Here is a 20050-nt window from a genome sequence, read left to right on the forward strand (position 1 = left end):
TGGAAATCCACTCTAATATTCTTGCTGATGGAATCCCATGGACAGAGGATCAAAAGTACAATGGTTCATATGGTTGCAAAGAGTCAGCCATGACTGAGGTGACTTAGCACACACACATGTTTTGAGCAAACTAGTTTGACAATCTAGGTCCTAGTTCAGTTCAGTTCAGTTCAGTTGCTCAGTCATGTCGGACTCTTTGCGACCCCATGAAGCATAGCACGACAGGCCTCCCTATCCATCACCAGCTCTCGGAGTTTACCCAAACCCATGTCCATCGAGTTAGTCATGCCATACAACCATCTCATCCTCTGTCATCCCCTTATCCTCCTGCCCCCAATCTTTTCCAGCATCACGGTCTTTTCCAATGAGTCAACTCTTCGCATGAGGTGGCCAAAGTATTAGTTTCAGCTTCAATATCAGTCCTTCCAATGAACACCCAGGACTGATCTCCTTTAGGATGGACTGGTTGGATCTCCTTGCAGTCCAAGGGACTCTCAAGAGTCTTCTCCAACACCACAGTTCAAAAGCATCAATTCTTCGGCACTCAGCTTTCTTCACCGTCCAAATTTCACATCCATACATGACCATTGGAAAAACCATAGCCTTGACTAGATGGACCGTTGTTGGCAAAGTAATGTCTCTGCTTTTAAATAAGCTATTTAAATTGGTCATAAACTTCCTTCCAAGGAGTAAGCGTCTTTTAATTTCACGGCTGCAATCACCATCAGCAGTGATTTTGGAGCCCCCAAAAATAAGGTCTGACACTGTTTCCACTGGTTCCCCATCTACTTCCCATGAAGTGATGGGACCAGATGCCATGATCTTAGTTTTCTGAATACTGAGCTTGAAGCCAACTATTTCACTCTCCTCTTTCACTTTCACCTTTAGCTCTTCTTCACTTTCTGCCATAAGGGTGGTATCATCTGCATATCTGAGGTTGTTGATATTTCTCCCGGAAATCTTGATTCCAGCTTGTGTTTCTTCCAGCCCAGCATTTCTCATGATGTACTCTGTATATAATTGAATACTGTATATTATTAATATACAATATTAATTGTACATTAATGTACTCTGTATATTATTTAATATAAGCAGGGTGACAATATACAGCCTTGACATACTCCTTTTCCTATTTGGAACCAGTCTGTTGTTCCATGTCCAGTTCTAACTGTTGCTTCCTGACCTGAATACAGGTTTCTCAAGAGACAGATCAGATGGTCTGGTATTCCCATCTCTTTCAGAATTTTCCATAGTTTATTGTGATCCACACAGTCAAAGGCTTTAGCATAGTCAATAAAGCAGAAATAGATGTTTTTCTGGAACTCTCTTGCTTTTTTAATGATCCAGCAGATGTTGGAAATTTGATCTCTGCTTCCTCTGCCTGTTCTAAAACCAGCTTGAACATCTGGAAGTTCATGGTTCACGTATTGCTGAAACTTGACTTGGAGAATTTTGAGCATTACTTTACTAGCGTGTGAGATGAGTACCATTGTGTGGTAGTTTGAACATTCTTTGGCTTTGCCTTTCTTTGGGGTTGAAATGAAAACTGACCTTTTCCAGTCCTGTGGCCACTGCCAAGTTTTCCAGATTTGCTGCCATATCAAGTGCAGCACTTTCACAGCAACATCTTTGAGGATTTGAAATAGCTCCACTGGAATTCCATCACCTCTACTAGCTTTGTTCGTAGTTAGGCTTTCTAAGGCCCACTTGACTTCACATTCCAGGATGTCTGGCTCTAGGTGAGTGATCACACCATCATGATTATCTGGGTCGTGTAGATCTTTTTTCTACAGTTCTTCTGTGTATTCTTGCCACCTCTTCTTAATATCTCCTGTTTCTGTTAGGTCCATACCATTTCTGTCCTTTATCGAGCCCATCTTTGCATGAAATGTTCCCTTGGTATCTCTAATTTTCTTGAAGAGATCTCTAGTCTTTCCCAATGTGTTGTTTTCCTCTATTTCTTTGCATTGATCACTGAGGAAGGCTTTCTTATTTCTCCTTGCTATTCTTTGGAACTCTGCATTCAGATGGGAATATCTTTCCTTTTCCCCTTTGCTTTTGGCTTGGATGCAATTTAGTTTGAAAGCAAGAATTTTCTTGCTACATTGGATAATTGTTTTGGTTTTCTCCGAAAAAAAAAAATATAATCTATTTTAGAAACTAAAAATCTTAAGTATAATCACAGTTAAATAGAAAACTAAATTATCCTTTAAACTTCTTGTGACTTTTGAGATTCATCCTCTATGTCATCTCTTTCTTAAAGTAATTATGAAAGATTCTAGAAAATTATATGTACAAATGAAAACCAAACCAAACAAAAAGTCCAAGAGTGTGACTTATAAATGTTTCCATTACAGTTGAACAAAATCACCAAGCTTTAGGACTCAGTTAAAAGAATAGGAAGATATCCTTAATATCATCAGCAACTTCTTGGGACCTCAGAAAGTAGTTCAAGGAAGGTGACTTTCAGAGGAAGTCTCTAAAATAAGTGACAAATGGTACCAGTAGGGAAAGTTGAGGACCAATTTGTTCTAGACATCCAGGGATGGAGTTTTGCTGCAAATAAATAAGTAAAATAATAATAATCATTGAAAATGGGAGACTTAGCTTAAAGTAGTAACAATAATTTAAACTCATCAACTATTTGATCAAATATTCATTTATTGAATATATTAATTGAGCATTTACTATGTTTGTGGCATTTTGCTATTCCCTACTACTGTGGGCAGGAATCCCTTAGAAGAAATGGAGCAGCCGTCATGGTCAACAAAAGAGTCTGAAATGCAGTACTTGGATGCAATCTCAGAAACGACAGAATGATCTCTGTTCATTTCCAAGGCAAACCAGTCAATATCATGGTCATCCAAGTCTATGCCCCGACCAGTAATGCTGAAGAAGCTGAACTTGAATGGTTCTATGAAGACCTACAAGACCTTTTAGAACTAACACCCAAAAAAGATGTCCTTTTCATTATAGGGGACTGGAATGCAAAAGTAGGAAGTCAGGAAACACCTGGCGTAACAGGCAAATTTGGCCTTCGAGTACAGAATGAAGCAGGGCATAGGCTAATAGAGTTTTGCCAAGAGAATGCACTGGTCATAGCAAACACCCTCTTCCAACAACACAAGAGAAGACTCTACACATGGACATCACCAGATGGTCAACAGTGAAATAAGATTGATTATATTGTTTGCAGCCAAAGATGGTGAAGCTCTATACAGTCAGCAAAAACAAGACCGGGAGCAGACTGTGGCTCAGATCATGAGCTGCTTATCGCCAAATTCAGACTTAAATTGAAGAAAGTGGAGAAAACCACTAGACCATTCAGGTATGACCTAAATCAAATCCCTTATCATTATACAGTAGAAGTGACAAATAGATTTAAGGGACTCGATCTGATAGACAGAGTGCCTGATGAACTATGGACAGAGGTTCGTGACATTGTACAAGAGACAGGGATCAAGACCATCCCCATGGAAAAGAAACGCAAAAAAGCAAAATGGCTGTCTTAAGAGGCCTTACAAATAGCTGGGAAAAGAAGAGAAGCCAAAAGCAAAGGAGAAAAGGAAAGATATTCCCATCTGAATGCAGAGTTCCAAAGAAAGCAAGGAGAGATAAGAAAGCCTTCCTCAGCGATCAGTGCAAAGAAATAGAGGAAAACAACACATTGGGAAAGACTAGAGATCTCTTCAAGAAAATTAGAGATACCAAAGGAACATTTCATGCAAAGATGGGCTCGATAAAGGACAGAAATTGTATGGACCTAACAGAAACAGGAGATATTAAGAAGAGGTGGCAAGAATACACAGAAGAACTGTACAAAGAAGATCTTCACGACCCAGATAATCATGGTGGTGTGATCACTCACCTAGAGCCAGACATCCTGGAATGTGAAGTCAAGTGGGCCTTAGAAAGCCTAACTACGAACAAAGCTAGTAGAGGTGATGGAATTCCAGTGGAGCTATTTCAAATCCTCAAAGATGTTGCTGTGAAAGTGCTGCACTTGATATGGCAGCAAATCTGGAAAACTTGGCAGTGGCCACAGGACTGGAAAAGGTCAGTTTTCATTTCAATCCCAAAGAAAGGCAATGCCAAAGAATGCTCAAACTACTGCAGAATTGCACTCATCTCACACGCTAGTAAAGTAATGCTCAAAATTCTCCAAGCCAGGCTTCAGCAATATGTGAACCATGAACTTCCAGATGTTCAAGCTGATTTTAGAAAAGGCAGAGGAACCAGAGATCAAATTGCCAATATCTGTTGGATCATCGAAAAAGCAAGAGAGTTCCAGAAAAACATCTATTTCTGCTTTATTGACTATGCCAAAGCCTTTGACTGTGTGGATCAAAATAAACTATGGAAAATTCTGAAAGTGATGGGAATACCAGACCATCTGATCTGTCTCTTGAGAAACCTGTATGCAGGTCAGGAAGCAACAGTTAGAACTGGACATGAAAAACAGACTGGTTCCAAATAGGAAAAGGAGTACATCAAGGCTGTATATTGTCACCTTGCTTATTTAACTTATATGCAGAGTACATCATGAGAAACGCTGCGCTGGAAGAAACACAAGCTGGAATCAAGATTTCCGGGAGAAATATCAATAACCTCAGATATGCAGATGACACCACCCTTATGGCAGAAAGTGAAGAAGAACTAAAGAGCCTCTTGATGAAAGTGAAAGAGGAGAGAGAAAAGGTTGGCTTAAAGCTCAACGTTCAGAAAACTAAGATCATGGCATCTGGTCCCATCACTTCATGGGAAGTAGATGGGGAAACAGTGGAAACACTGTCAGACTTTATTTTGGGGGGGGCTCCAAATTCACTGCTGATAGTGATTGCAGCCATGAAATTAAAAGATGCTTACTCCTTGGAATGAAATTTTGACCAATCTAGATACCATATTTAAAAGCAAAGACATTACTTTGCCAACAAAGGTCAGTCTAGTCAAGGCTATGGTTTTTCCAGTGGTCATGTATGGATGTGAGAGTTGGACGGTAAAGAAAGCTGAGTGTCGAAGAATTGGTGCTTTTTGAGCTGTGGTGTTGGAGAAGACTCTTAAGAGTCCCTTGGACTGCAAGGAGATCCAACCAGTCCATCCTAAAGGAGATCAGTCCTGGGTGTTCATTGGAAGGACTGATGTTGAAGCTGAAGCTCCAATACTTTGGCCACCTCAAGTGAAGAGTTGATTCATTGGAAAAGACCCTAATGTTGGGAAGGATTGGGGGCAGGAGGAGAAGGGGACGACAGAGGATTAGATGGCTGGATGGCATCACCGACTCGATGGACACGGGCTTGGGTAAACTCTGGGAGTTGGTGATGGACAGGGAGGCCTGGCGTCTGTGATTCCTGGGGTTACAAAGGATCAGACTTGACTGAGCAACTGAACTGAACTGAAATATACAAATATGAATACATTAAAATAGGTCTCTGCCTTCCTGAAGATTGAATACTGTAATAGGAAGACAAATAGTAATGCAGCCTCTAATTCCATTACTCATTCTTTCCTTGATTTTTAAAAATTTTCCCCACAATTCTCTCTTCCACAGAATATTCATTACAAGTCATACCTGCTCTTCTAATTTAGGACATTCTGCTATCATTCTCCTACGAAAAGAATGAAAGTCTAAACACCCAATCCCAGTTTAAAAGCAGCCTTTAATGGTTGTTTTCATTTTCAAGGAATGTGCTATTAACCTAGTCTAAAAAAACAACACTTTCTCTCATTTCACTTATTCTCAACCCCCATTTAAGTTGGTATTTTCCAAATATTCTTTGACATGGGCTCTTCACTTGGGAATTATGTTTATCCAAGTGAAAAAGTGTAGTATTTTAGGTTGTCACAATGACTGGAGAGAGGTGTCACTGTTAGCATGGGTTGGGAGTTGATAAAACTAAATGGTTTGCAATATGGGTCAGTTAAAACAGCAAAGAATTGTTCTTCCCCCAAACCAATAACACCTACCTGGAGAATCATATGCAAGTTTGCACTTTTTAATGATTTCCACTTTGTTCTCCCTCAAAACATAATCCTTCCAAGTGCTGCACTTTCTAGAAATATTTCTTCCTCTTTCTGCAACACAACATCAACATATCAAGATTGTCCCAATTTTAAGGCAAGGAAATGTTTCGTATGACTTTCTTTTTGCCTTAAATGACAACACTTGAATTGGGAGGGTGAGAAGAGCTTAAACATTTCTGGTATTATGTTCACAGATCATTTTCACCTCACTACTTCTGTTAAATTTAATTTGAGATGCCTAAGAATGCAAGATGAGATATTATTGGTAAAGGATACCATTTAGTGGCAGGTTCGTGTTTAACTTGTTGGCTAGGAAGATCAGACTTAAACCATGCAATTACTGAAGCAAGGAAATTCTCAGAGTAGATTGCCATTTAAATCTAGCAATTTAAAGAATGATGATAATGGTAAAACTGCAGCTATTACTACTACTACTGACAGAGAGAGATAGAGACTGAGGAAAGAGTACATAGGAACTGACGGTACTACTGTGAGAATGATGCTAGCCCATGCTTGTTGTCTACAAGCTCCTTTAAAAACAAACAAAAGACAGTTGTAGAACGAGAAAAATTGTTTGACACAGCACAACTCCTCACATTCAGAGACTGGAAAAAGGACAATGACCACTGAAGAAAATCACAGAATTTGGCCTTCCTTTTAGTTTATATCAAACATTCTTTGAGTCTCAAATTAGGTGAATGAATGTCAACCTTCCATAGATTCCTAAGATTAACTAGGAATAAGAAATGTAATGAAAGAACTTACAAAGACATAAGTAGTTTGACTCACCTCCTTAAGAAGCTCCATGGAACCTGGAGTCTCATAACTATATAAGTTGTGATCAAATTAGAATCCCTTTCATCTGGACACTGATAAAAAATAATAAGAGTTTAGAAGTTAACAATGGTGGGCGTTTTATCCTTGATGCCTTAAATGCAAAGGTCTTCTTAAGTAGGCATTATTTTATCTACATTTTACAGACATGGAAACTTAGAATGGTTTTGGACAGGATGAAATACATTGCCAGGTGCCTTTGGTCCCCAGGTATATCAAAATACGTCATTTCATTTAATAACTAAATATACACAGCATGGGTTTCTGCAGTTCTTACAGATGTGAGTAGCCTCAAGCTTTTAAAAATTTCTGCAATCAGCTGTGCCATGAAGGTCAATCAGCAAAAGAATAATAGTCTTCAAAGGAACTCAATTTTGCAGTACCATCATTGAAAAGGACCTTATCCTTCATCTTTCCATTAACCCTATTCACACCACTCTTATCTTTATGCTTAACCAACTGTCTTGCAAAATAACTTTGAATGACATATTTTATAAGTATTCTCATGTACGGTCAGAATGACTGCAGTAAAATTACCATAATAAATATTTGTATCTCACATTTATTTAATTCCATATTCTACAAATAAAGCTTCTATCTGGTAAGAGTTACAGAACAGAGCAAAGCTAAAAAAAAAACAATTTCCTTAATTTATCTAAAATCATCTTTTTTATTTTATTTTTATAAAAAATATATTTGGTTATGGAAAATGTATATGTTTATATGTTTAACTATACACTGGATAGTTCTACTGAAAACTGAAAACATTATACCTACATAGGTTACTTCCTATTTACTTTAATTTAACTTTATTATTCCATTATGTTCATCAATATGACATCCTTATTCCTAAAATCATTTGAACAGAAATATTCAAAGAGTAAGCTGATTTGTTTTTATCTCCTAGGAACTTCTGGAAAAGCAAAACACTTAAGTATATATGAAATTGTTCAACTTCTTAATAAATAACATCAAAGGACTGTTTGTTGTTGTTGTTCTTGTTTTATTTCCACCTGCAATGCAGGAGACCTGGGTTCAATCCCTGGATCAGGAATATCCCCTGGAGAAAGGAATGGCTACCCATTCCAGTATTCATCCTGGAGAATTCCACAGAGAACCTGGTGGGCTACAATCCAAGGATCACAAAGAGTCAGACATGACTGAGGAAATAACACTTCCACTTTCATTTTGTGGAGGAAATGGTTGTTTGTGTTTGGCATTTGTTTGTTTGTTTGTTTCTTTACCAAGAGTTTTTGAACCTGTTGCTCAAAACAAAAAAGAGAATTTATATTTGCATAAGAACATGCTAATAATATAAAGATCCAAAAATTACTTCTTAAGCTAAAGAGATGGGAACACCAGACCACCTTACCTGTCTTCTGAAAAACCTGCATGTAGGTCAAGAAGCAACAATTAGAACCACACATGGAACAACAGACTGGTTCAAAATTGGGAAAGAAGTACATCAAGGCAGAATGCTGTCACCCTGTGGATCAGATGGTAAAGAATCTGCCTGCAATGCAGAAGACCCAAGTTTGATCCTTGGGTCAGGAAGATCCTCTGGGAAAGGGAATAGCATCACACTCCAGTATTCTTGCCTGGAGAATTTCATGGGCAGAGGAGCTGGGTGGACTACTGTCCGTGGGGCCACAAAGAGTCAAATAAGATGGAGGGACTAATACTTTCACTTTCACACTTTATTTAACTTATATGCAGAGTATATAATGCAAAATGCCGGGCTGGATGAATCACAAGCTGGAATCAAGATTGCCAGGAGAAATATCATCAACAACCTCAGGTAAAAACTAAGATTATGGCATCTGATCCCATCACTTCATGGTAAATAGATGGGGAAAAATTGGAAACAGTGACAGATTTTCTTTTCATGGGCTTCAAAATCACTGCAGACAGTACCTGTAGTTATAAAATTAAAAGATGGTTGCTCCTTGAAAGAAAAGTTATGACAAACCTAGACAATGTATTAAAAAGCAGAGACACCACTTTTCGAAAAAACATTTGTATAGTCAAAGCTATGGTTTTTCCAGTAGTCATGTACTGATGTGAGAATTGAACCATAATGAAAACTGAGTACCAAAGAATTGATGCTTTTGAACTGTGGTCCTGGAGAAGACTCTGTTTTATTTATTTATTTATTTATTTATTTTTCTGGAGAAGACTCTTGAGAGTCCCTTGGACTGCAAGGAGATCCAATCAGTCCATCCTAAAGGAAATCAGTCCTGATTATTCATTGGAAGGACTGATGCTGAAGATGAAGCTCCAATACTTTGGCCACCTGATGTGAAGAGACAACTCATTGGAAAAGACCCTGATGCTGGGAAAGATTAAAGGTGGGAGGAGAAGGGGACAACAGAGGATGAGATGGTTGGATGGCATCACCGACTCAATGGACATGAGTTTGAGCAAACTCCCAGAGATAATGAAGGACAGGAAAGCATGGCATGCTGCCATCCATGGGATTACAAGGAGTCAGACATGGCTTAATAACTGAATAACAACAAGCTATTCCTGGACTGAGCTAAGGGAAAAAAAATAAAATAAAATAAAATAAACTCCCTTTTTTTTTTTGATATTTTATCTCAAAACTAAAAGCTAGATGTTTTTATCTCACTAAACTCTTCTCTCATTCTTTGCTCCATCATTTCTCTGTTCCCCTAATCCTCTTTTGAACCACTCTCCTTGCCTCTTGACCTGGTAAAAAGCTCCCAAATTCAATTACTTCGTAAAGTTAAATCATTCTTTGAACAAGGAAGGAACATTTTAAGATTCAGTCTTGCAACAGAACTGACAGCTACCATCAAAACTTTTCAAAACCTCTTCAAGTGAGTAATTTGCAGAGTAATATAAATTAGCTATAAGGATGTACAGCCCATGGCTCTTAGACATGACAACTATTTCAAATGTTAGTGGAAGTTTCAATCACTAAAATTTGGATTGAAAATACAGAATAAGAATATTCCAAAATGACTTAAAAGGATTCCAAAATGAACTGGAAATCAGAAACATTTGGGAAAAACTGTAGATTTGGGAAACATTTGGGAAAAACTGGCATTTCAGAGGCCATCTCCAAAGGCTTTCCTGTGAAGTAGTGATTCAATCCTCTAAGCAAGGAGAGGTTGAATCTTTGGGAGGCTTTTGAAATAGCTCTTTCACACTTTTAAATAGACAGCATGCAAAAGTAGGTCTTAAAATAAATGTGACCTCAACTCTTTCCTCAAGTTTTGCTAATGTCTCTAAGTCAGAAATAGAAAATTTAATATGGAAGAAAAACTCGAACCAGGGCATTGGCCCATTGCAAACCTCCAATACTTTGCCCACTGTTTTTAAAATCCGTGTACCCAGTGGTGAAAAACATAAAGTTTTTTTTTCTTTTTTTTTTTTTTTTTTAGCATTTTACCTTAAACATTTTGAAGGAGCTTTAGAACAAAAACATAATACAACTCAGGTAAATGATGGCTTTAGAGATTAGAACAAAACAAAAAATAAAAATCCCCACCCTAGTTAGTAAATAGCATCTCTAGATAGTGTATACAAAAGGATAGTGATTTTTGTTTGTCTGTTTGCTTCCTGTGTTAGCTAAAGTGAAATCAAATGTCAGTTACCATTGAAAGTAGTACTAAGAAAATTTAGCACCCCAGTTTTGTTGTGTGTTCTTTAACTCAAAAGGATAATTTTCCTAAAACACATAACAACAACTTTAAGAAAACAACTTCCAAAACAGATGAGTACCTCAGTGGGCTTGCTACAACAAAAATATGGGCAAGACAACTATGAATTAACCATATCAAAACTCTAGCAATTAATCTAATTATCTAGCCAATAAAATGACTAAACCTTTGTAAGACAGCCACTTTTGTAATGTTTCAGTTAAGACTATTCCGATACTTTTCCCTTCCCTGGTCAGTGGTATGATTAAATAAAAGTCACTAGCACTACAGACAATGGAGAGGACTAAGGATATTTGGAGATCTATTAAAAGAACTGTATCCAGAGTATAGTCAATATTTTGTCTGAACTTGAATCCCTTAGGAAAATCTCTTCCATAAAACAAGTCTGAATAAACTGAAATGTTAAACTTGTACATATTATGTGTTATGATCACAATGAAAATTAAAAACAAAAAATCAACATTCCTAAATAATCAAAGGGTCATAGATCAAATAGTAAGGGAAATTAGAAAACATTTTGACATAAAAGACAATGAAAGCACAATCCACCAAAATTAATGAGATGTAGCAAAAGCAGTTCTTGTAGGGGGAATTTATAGTCTTATTTTTCTTTACTGAAAAGCAAAATAAATATGTAAAATCAATAATCAACCTTCCACTGCAAGAATTTAGAAAATGAGAAAGCTCAAACCACACAAAATAAATAATAAAGATTAAAATTTAAACTAGTAAAATAGATATTAGTAAAATAATTAGAAAATCAATGAAGTGAAAAATGTACTTTTGAAAAGCTTGAAAAAAATGAAATAAAATATCTTTGCTTACAAGGACCAAGAGAAAAAGAAAAGACACAAATTACTAAAATAAAGAATGGAATAGGAGTGGTCTTAGAAAAATTTTTAAAAAAAGTATAATAAAATAATGCTATGTATTAACAAATTAGATAAATTGGGTGCAATGACAAAATTCCTAGAAAGATAAAAACTACCAAATTGACTGAAGAAGATAGGTAATCTGAATACAACTGTAACATATAAATTGATTGAATTAATAACTTAAAAATTTCAAAAAGGACACATTCTAGACCAAATGATTTTAATGGTGGTATTGATGAAACATTTCAAGAATCAATAGGAAAACATTCACAATTTCTTTCAAAATGTAGAAGAAAAGGAAACACTTCTCTACTCGTTCTATGAGATCACTTCTGTGCTGATAACAAAACTAGATAGACACAACGAGAAAACTGCAAAACAATACCCCTTATAAATATGTACATAAATGTTATCAACATATTGCTGTAAAACTGAATCTAGCAATAATTAAAAGTGGAACACATATCATAGCCAAATGCAATTACTCAAGGCTTCCAAGATTCATTTAACATCCAAAAATCAAATGATATAATATCTTATATTTATAGAATAAAGGATAAAAGTAACACATGATCACTTCAACAGACACAGAAGAAAACATTTTAGAGAATCCAACAGCTTTTCATGATTAAAAAAACAAACAAAACAACCCTCTGCGGGCGGGGCCCTGAGCCCTGGGCTGGGGACTCCTGCGCACCAGTCCCAGGATGGCCTGTTTTGAGGGGCAAGGAGGTGTACCCTGTGATTTCATCCGCCCGAATTTTGGCAACTACTTTTCCTTGGACTTTGAGCCTGACGTGGAGCACCAGTTTATGGAACAGTTGCAGGAGCGCTACAAACATGCCTTCCGCCGCTGGGTGCTTCACCCCCCTAGACGGGCTGCGGGCATCGCTTCCGCCAACAATGCATCCTGTCCCTGAGGGAACTGAACGCAGTCCCCCTCTGCCCTGTAGATAAGGAGGTGATCAAGTCTCAGGAGGTGTTTAAAGACAATTACCGAACAAGGGAAGTCCTTAATTTGTATGTATTTTGCAAAAAAGCCTCCCGGATGTAATCCCAAGATTATTCTGGGAAGATACCAGGACCCCCTTCAGCGCTGCCTAATTCTGGCCTGTGCAGCGCTTGAATGAAAACTGCGGGGAGCCAGTCGTCGGCAAAGATATGAAAGAGCATTTGAGCGTATACTGCCGGTTTCGAGAGGGAAAATGCCTTTATTGCAAAAAAATATATGATAGTCATCAATCTACAGAATCACGAGGAAAACTTGTGTTTGGATTACCCAGGATCTTGTCCCAACAATTGTTTGCAAATTATTCCAAGAACTGAGGTGCATGAACCCCTGGCCATGTGTCTTGAAGCTGAACAAGACTGTCTTTTTAAGGGCTGTGCCTGTACTCTAAAGGATATACGGGGGAACCTGCAGGACCATGAGTTTTCAGCCTTACTTATCCACAGGCTTCTGGTTTTAGAATAGAACTTCCAACTAGAGGAACAGATTTCTGACTTGTATAAGAGCCTAGAACAAATAGAAAGTAAAATCCAGCAGCTAGCAGAAACTGTAAAGAAATTCGAGAATGAGTTCAAGCAATTTTCACTGTTGTTTGGCAAAAATGCAAGCTTTCTCTCAAATATGCATGTTCTCGCCGGTCACATTGACAAGTCCGCTTGCCTAGGAGCTCGGGTGCGTCAGTTTTTACAAATGGTTAACCAGCAACAATGTAAATTTGATCTGAGGCCTTCGGTGGGAGAAACTGATACAGTGAAACCGAAAATCACCCCGCTAGAAACCAATGACCAAAGATTAGTTGTTGGGGAAGGACAGACTGACAAACATGATGCCCCCGTTAATATTCAAAAAGCATAACTGGATTAAAACGAAGAGCGATTTGAACCGCCGGAAGGCGCCTGCTATAACGGAGAGCTCGTCTGGAAGGTGACAGACTACAAGCTGAAGAAGGAGGCGCTGGACGGACACGCAGTGTCCATCTTCAGCCAACCCTTCGACACCAGCCCACGCGGCTACTGCCTCTGCGCTAGAGCCTACCTGAACCGGGACGGGTCCGGGAACGGCACGAACCTGTTCCTGTGCTTGGTGGTGATGCGAGGGGAGGCTGACGCACTGTTGCAGTGGCCGTTCAGGCAGAGGGGGACCCTTGATGCCTTTGGACCAGAGTGTCAAAAAGAACCGCATTATGGAGACCTTCGAGGCTGATCCCAATAGCAGCAGCTTTAAGAGACCCGATAGATGATCATAGCCTCTGGCTGTCCTCGCTTGTGGCTCATTCCACTCTGGAGAATGCCAAGAGCACCTCCATTAAAGATGACGCCCTCTTCTTGAGAGTGGCTGTGGACTTAACTGACCTGGAGGATCTCTAATCATTGCCTCTGGGGTGATAAAAGAACTCCTTGAATTCAGAACCTTTGCTTAATGTAACCATTGAATCTAGGCTCGGTACACATTTGTACTTGGGTTTTTGTTCTTAATGTGTGAAGTCATTTTAAGATTTCTCAAGTGCTTTCTTCTTTTTACATTTTATTGTCCAAGTTTGAAACTTACAATACTCAGACTATCTTCCCCTTATTTATATGTTTATATCTCTTGAAAGACATTAATTTTCTCAAAGGTAAGGACTGAATCATACATCTTTAACTGGTGCTTAGCCTGCGGTCTCGGGGTCTGGTCTCAGCCCTCTATAATACTAAATGTCTTTGAGGACACAGATGTATTAATAGAACTTCCAGTTGAAAGTGCTTTGGTATTTTTATGTTTGGCCTGTGGATTCTAGACCTGACCTTAAGCCTACAAAAGCTATCTTTTAGGGTAGGCTATCCCAGTTAAGTAGATGGGTTGTTGTTGTTGTTTAGTTGCTGTGTCCTGTCTGATTTTTTGCGACGCCACGGACTACAGCCCGCTAGGCTCCTCTGTTCGTGGGATTCTCCAGGCAAGAATACTGGAGTGGGTGGCCATTTCCTCCTCCAGGGGATCTTCCCAGGTCAGGGATCGAACCTGTGTCTCCTGCTTGGTGGGCGGATTTTTTACCTGTGCCACCAATGAAGTCCAAGTAGGTGGGTAGTATACTTCAAAGTCAATATGCCCAGTTTGGATCAGACTTGTTTTGGTTAAATACTGTATTGTGGAAACTACTACACTTTCAATATTTTCATGAAATTTACTAGTAGTCAGTAAGCACAGTTTTGCAAGGCTGAAAAAGAACTTGTGAATAGAGTAAGCATTTTCATTCTCCCTGCTAAAATAAAGCAGAAAGCACTTGCATTATATATATATGTATATATATATATATATATATATACATATATATATATATATAAAAGTAGATACAGCCATCCAGCTAAAGTTCATAATTTATTAGTCCCAACCATATGAAAAAAATGTTTACAAACAAAGTGATCAAATATTAGCAGTTTCAGAAGATTCAACTTAATAAATAATGCATAAGTACATGTGCAAACATAGTTTATAGGTATTTTGGTAATTATAGTAAATTAATGTGAGGATGGGCAAAATTTAATATATGATGGAGAAAGTGTTATATATGGATAAGAGGAATTTAAAACCTAGGGAGAACAACACTACAATTTCCTCTGAGTGTCAGAACTCTCATCTGAAACTAATGGCTAAAAAGAGTCTCATTTTCTTTTTAAGAGGAATTTTGAATCCATAAGTTGGTATGAAAATAGGCATTTATATAAACTTATGATGTTTCTTGTCAAAATCCTGAGTACTTTGTGAAGAACAGAAAGATCATTTTCTTTTATATCTATCTGTATGGGTCTGAGAGCGCAAATACAAGCCTATACAAAGTTCTTTTGACTCTTGACATGGTGGTAGTAGTTTAGTGGTGTCTGACTCTTGCGACCCCATGGACCAGAGTCTGCCATGCTCCTCTGTCCCAGGCAAGAAAACTGGAGTGGGTTACCATATCCTTCTTCAAGGGATCTTCCTGATCCAGGGATCAAATCAGCATCTCTTGCATTGGCAGGCTTCTGGATTAACTGGAACTTTCTTCCTCTCTTCTGTGAAATTTTCAAGATACCAAAGACTCATAATGCAAAAATGTTCCCAAAGGGTTAAATTCAAAGACCTGAGTTCACAGAAGATATCTGGTAAAGATCCACCCTGCAGCCTCTGGTAAACTCGGGTGCAGCTGATGGTCAACCCCTCCCCTCAGAGAAAGTCACCAAGTCTTTCTCTAGACCACACCACTGGACGCTGGTGGTTCTGTGTGCTGGGCTTCAACGTTCCTTATCAAGTCCAAAGTCATCCTCGTGTTCTGAGGAACAGGAGAGCACCTTGTTATAACTAGTTTTAAGCCTTCGATATGAAAACCATTTTAAAGTTAACTTATCAAAACACTGATTTTGTGTTTTAACCAACTTCTCTACATAAAAAGTATAAGTTATGGCACGATTTGCTTATAAGCTCAGAGCCCCTTCATCATTGAAATGGTGAACACAAAACAAGGTATTCTATAATAAAAAGCACTTATTTCTCTCTCTCTCTCTCTCTCTCTCTCACACACACACACACACACACAAACAGTTACGGTGTTGAAAGGAATTATCTCAATCTGATAAAGACCAATTATAAAAAGCTATAAATTACCTCATACTTACGGAGAAAGATGGAATGTTTAACACCCAAGGTCAGGAACCAGGCAAGGGTATTTTATCTCACACTTACATTCAAAAATAGCACTGGAGGTTTTAGCTAGGGCAATCAAGCAAGAACAGAAGGACATGTCCATGTTGGAAAGAACTCTCTATTTGTAGATGACATGATCTTATTTATAGAAATCATAATTAATGTGTCATCTTATTAGAACTAACAAACGAGTTTAGCAATGTGATAAAATATAGTTTTAATTTAAAAATCCATTGTATTCCTATCCACTAATTATGAAAAATCTAAAAACTTAATTAAGAAAACAATTTTATTTATAGTAGCACCTATAAAATATTAGAGATACATTTAACAAAAAAAAGTAAAAAAATTGAGACTCTGAAAATTATGAAACATCACTGAAAGAAACTACTAAGTAAATAAAAGAGAGTCCATGTCAACAAATGAGATGACTTACTATTGTTAAGGTGATAGTACTACCTACCCAAGGAACATGAGGTCTCCAAATTTACTCTTTTTAAGAGAGTTTTGGCATTCTACGTCCTTCCCATTTCCATATGAATTTTAGGTTTAGGTTGCCATTTTGCTTAAAATTTAAAACAGTTGGGGTTTTAATAGGGATAGTAGGTATTTCTAGCAACATAATCCTCAGACGTTGCCTTTGGCCCAGTCCACATCTGTTACCTCAGACCTTTAAACAAGAAACGTTCTTCCTCATTTCTTAACCCACATCCACTGACTTAACTGTGAGACTTTCACTGGGCAAATGGAGTTGCTACTTTAAGTGTTGTCTTGATAGGCCTCTTGAAATTTCTGGAGATATCTATTTTCATGATGAGGTAATAGCTATATTGAACAATGGCCAATCAGTATTTCTTTTGCCTAAATTAATCTCAAATTAAAGACTTTAATAAAGGTGCTGACATCTTGTGGAATTAAACAAACAAACAATCTATTCTCATAGGTTGGATTTTGAAAGTTGGGTCCACTTGTATTCTCATTGAAGCATCTAAACCTCTAGCCAGACTAACAAGATTAGATTAAACTCATTCATAAAAATCCTAATAAGGACTCAACATGTCTTATAATATACCTATCCTTTCTGTGAAAATACACTAAGCGAGGACATAGGTTTATTTGGAAACTGGGCTATAAATAAATATAATAGTCATTTTTATTTCAATTTATTATGAAGCTGGGATTTTGTTTTACCTTCAATGACTCCTGATTCTACATATTTTGCAGTCACAGATTTCTGTGCTGCTTTTTTTAGTGTCCCTTTAGAATTAGATCAATATAGGTAATATCTGTTTGCCTCCTCCTAGGAAAAAATTAAACAGCAAAACACCTGATTATTATGCCCAGTACTTTAGTATGGAACTTTGCTACTTCCATAAGTCCTGAAGCAATACCTTAAGGAAACATTAAATTTTATTTATTCAAGATGTACATGGCCATTTGTTGTTTCAAAGATAAAGAAAATTCTAAAATTGATTGTATACATCTATTAACTAATACAGGTTAGAAAAAAATATGTGATTTCTGAAGATAATTTAAATGTTTTCTTCGTAAAGTTTATTCCTTGGATCACAGTTTATCTCAAAGAGATAGGTCTCTTATCCCTGACTGAATACAAGTTATTTATAACTTTCCCAGATTAAAAAACAAAAAGACAAAGGAATTGCTAGATTTTATTGCCTTTTATCAGCAGTGAACCTCATTTTTCTGAAATCACTGTAACACTATATGAAAGTGAAAAAAAAAATGAAAGTGTTAGTCACTCAGTCGTGTCAGACTCTTTGAAACCCCATGGATTGTAGCTCATTAGGCTCCTCTGTCCATGGAATTCTCCAAGGAAGAATAGTGGAGTGGGGAGCCATTTCCTTCTTCAGGGGATCTTCCCAACCAAGGGATTAAACCCAGGTCTCCTGCATTGAAGGCATATTCTTTACTGTCTGAGCCACCAAGGAAACTCATAACACTATATGACCTAATTTTTTTTTATTTTTATTACATGAACCCCTTTCCTGGAAACCTGAAGAGGGGCAGATGTGTGTGTTTGTGTGTAAGGTAAATTCACTCTTCAAACATCTGATCTGGGCTTACCTATTATCATGAACTTTTCTACCTATTCATTTATGAGAGCTTTGGACAAGCCCTTAGTGTTCTTAATGTTTTGGGAATGACTATAAACCGACAGCTAATTACAATTCCTTACTGATGCCATATCACAAGCCGTATCAACTGCTTTCTCTAAAGGTGATAACCAGAGCAAATAAATAATGAGAGACTTCTGCTGATTTGATTTCAGTATCTTCTTTCACCTTGATCATCCCTCATGTTTTGCAATAGTTGCTCATTGAAAACACACATTTCTTAGCAGATAGGTTTTCCTCCTATGAAATTAGTTATTTTCTTCCTCACATATTTTCATTCATCATTGGAAAATTTCAAATCCTGCTTCTGTTATTTCATTATGGAAAAAAGTAAAATCTCGTAATTGTCTAATTTCTTGCTCATGAACTATGTTCAGATTTATTGTATCAGATAGATATAAATCCCTTTAGAATATACAATCTTTTTGGCTGATTGGCTGTATCTTGATGTTGGAACAGAAAACATTGTGAGTGTACCCTTTGACAGATCTGACTTCTCCCCTAGAATATGACTCCTGCCAGTGCCAGCATCTACCCAGAAGGCAGAAATACAGATCTTCATAAGAATTTTTCATTTAGCTGGAGATTAGAGACTAATGTGAACAATAACATAGGATAAATTTTGGGGAGTGGACTCTAATGTTTGGGATGTTTTTAAAAATAAGGAGGGTTCCTGACCGCATCTAAGAGTAGTCAATACATGAACTTTCTTGTTCTCTAATGTTTCCTTAAGACATGGACATGGAGGAGTAACCTGGAGCCTAAAAACAATGGCATGCTACTCTTTTTTCTAAAGAGGTTGCGCTCATTAACATCCTAATTATATGCATAAAGAGTGAATCTTTTAAAAGCTTCAAAAGACTGTTATAATTTACCAGCAGCTGGTGCCACAGTCAAAAAAAAAAAAGTTATGGAGAAAATTATGAATGTAGATTGAATGAAAATAATCTGTAAAAATGACCACTTAGGAGCAGTGGAACCACAAATGGAAGCACTGCAACTTTACATGAAATTTCCAACAACAAGAGTAGCTCTTGTACTCAATTAACATTCACGGGAAAGCTTTACTAAGTTTTCTGACTATGTCTATGGTGCATGTCTCATCTTTCACAAACACAATTTTGGTAAAATTGTAAAGGACATGGTTCAAGAGTCTGAACCACAGTCATCCTTTGATTACCTCTAAATGGATTGCATACACCCGAATGGCTTTTGTTTGTGTGTCTGTAATTTTCTTCGTGTTCTCAAAATAGATTGAATCCTTTCATTGCCTGAAAATGCAACAATTACTTAATAAAAATCTGTTACATTAAAAATAATTAGAAACAACATAAAAATGCATTTAGAAACATCAGTGACTCAGGTTTGTCTTACCAACAGGAAGAATCTCATTCTGTCCCTCAAGTGACAAGGGTGATCTCTTTATTGGAATGTTGCAACAAAAAATTTACAAAGCTTTGGACTTTTGAGAAAAGTAGAAAGAAAAAATGCAATTCTGAAACTGAAAGCAGCAAAATTCTCAGATTCTCCAACTTTCATGCATTTAAAGTATTACCATTGGATTAATAACAATGAGATCAATTCCTTCTGGGTGTCATCAATTAATTCTCCACTTATGTGATAGTAGCAGGCAGAAACATGTGTTCAGATATATCATCTTCAATTCTAGATACCATATTATTGCAAGAACACATTGTCAAAATTACAAGGGATACACACTGTACCAAAGGCTGCTGTCAGTAACTATGAGAAGCCGTTCCTCAAGTGTTTATAAAATAAACATTACATAACAATATCTGGGAACCTACCCTAGAAACATAAAGATACCAAAGGTAG

General features: G+C 37.3%; 1 pseudogene; it reads left to right on the top strand.

The window, feature by feature from the left end:
• The first annotated feature begins 12123 nt into the window (after positions 1-12123).
• Positions 12124-13792, top strand: LOC145528911 (TNF receptor-associated factor 5 pseudogene; annotated as a pseudogene).
• The last annotated feature ends 6258 nt before the right edge of the window (positions 13793-20050 follow it).

The sequence above is a fragment of the Giraffa tippelskirchi genome, chromosome 12 (genome assembly GCF_054371585.1).
Source record: "Giraffa tippelskirchi isolate mGirTip1 chromosome 12, T2T-mGirTip1v1.2.pri, whole genome shotgun sequence".
Taxonomy (NCBI): domain Eukaryota; kingdom Metazoa; phylum Chordata; class Mammalia; order Artiodactyla; family Giraffidae; genus Giraffa; species Giraffa tippelskirchi.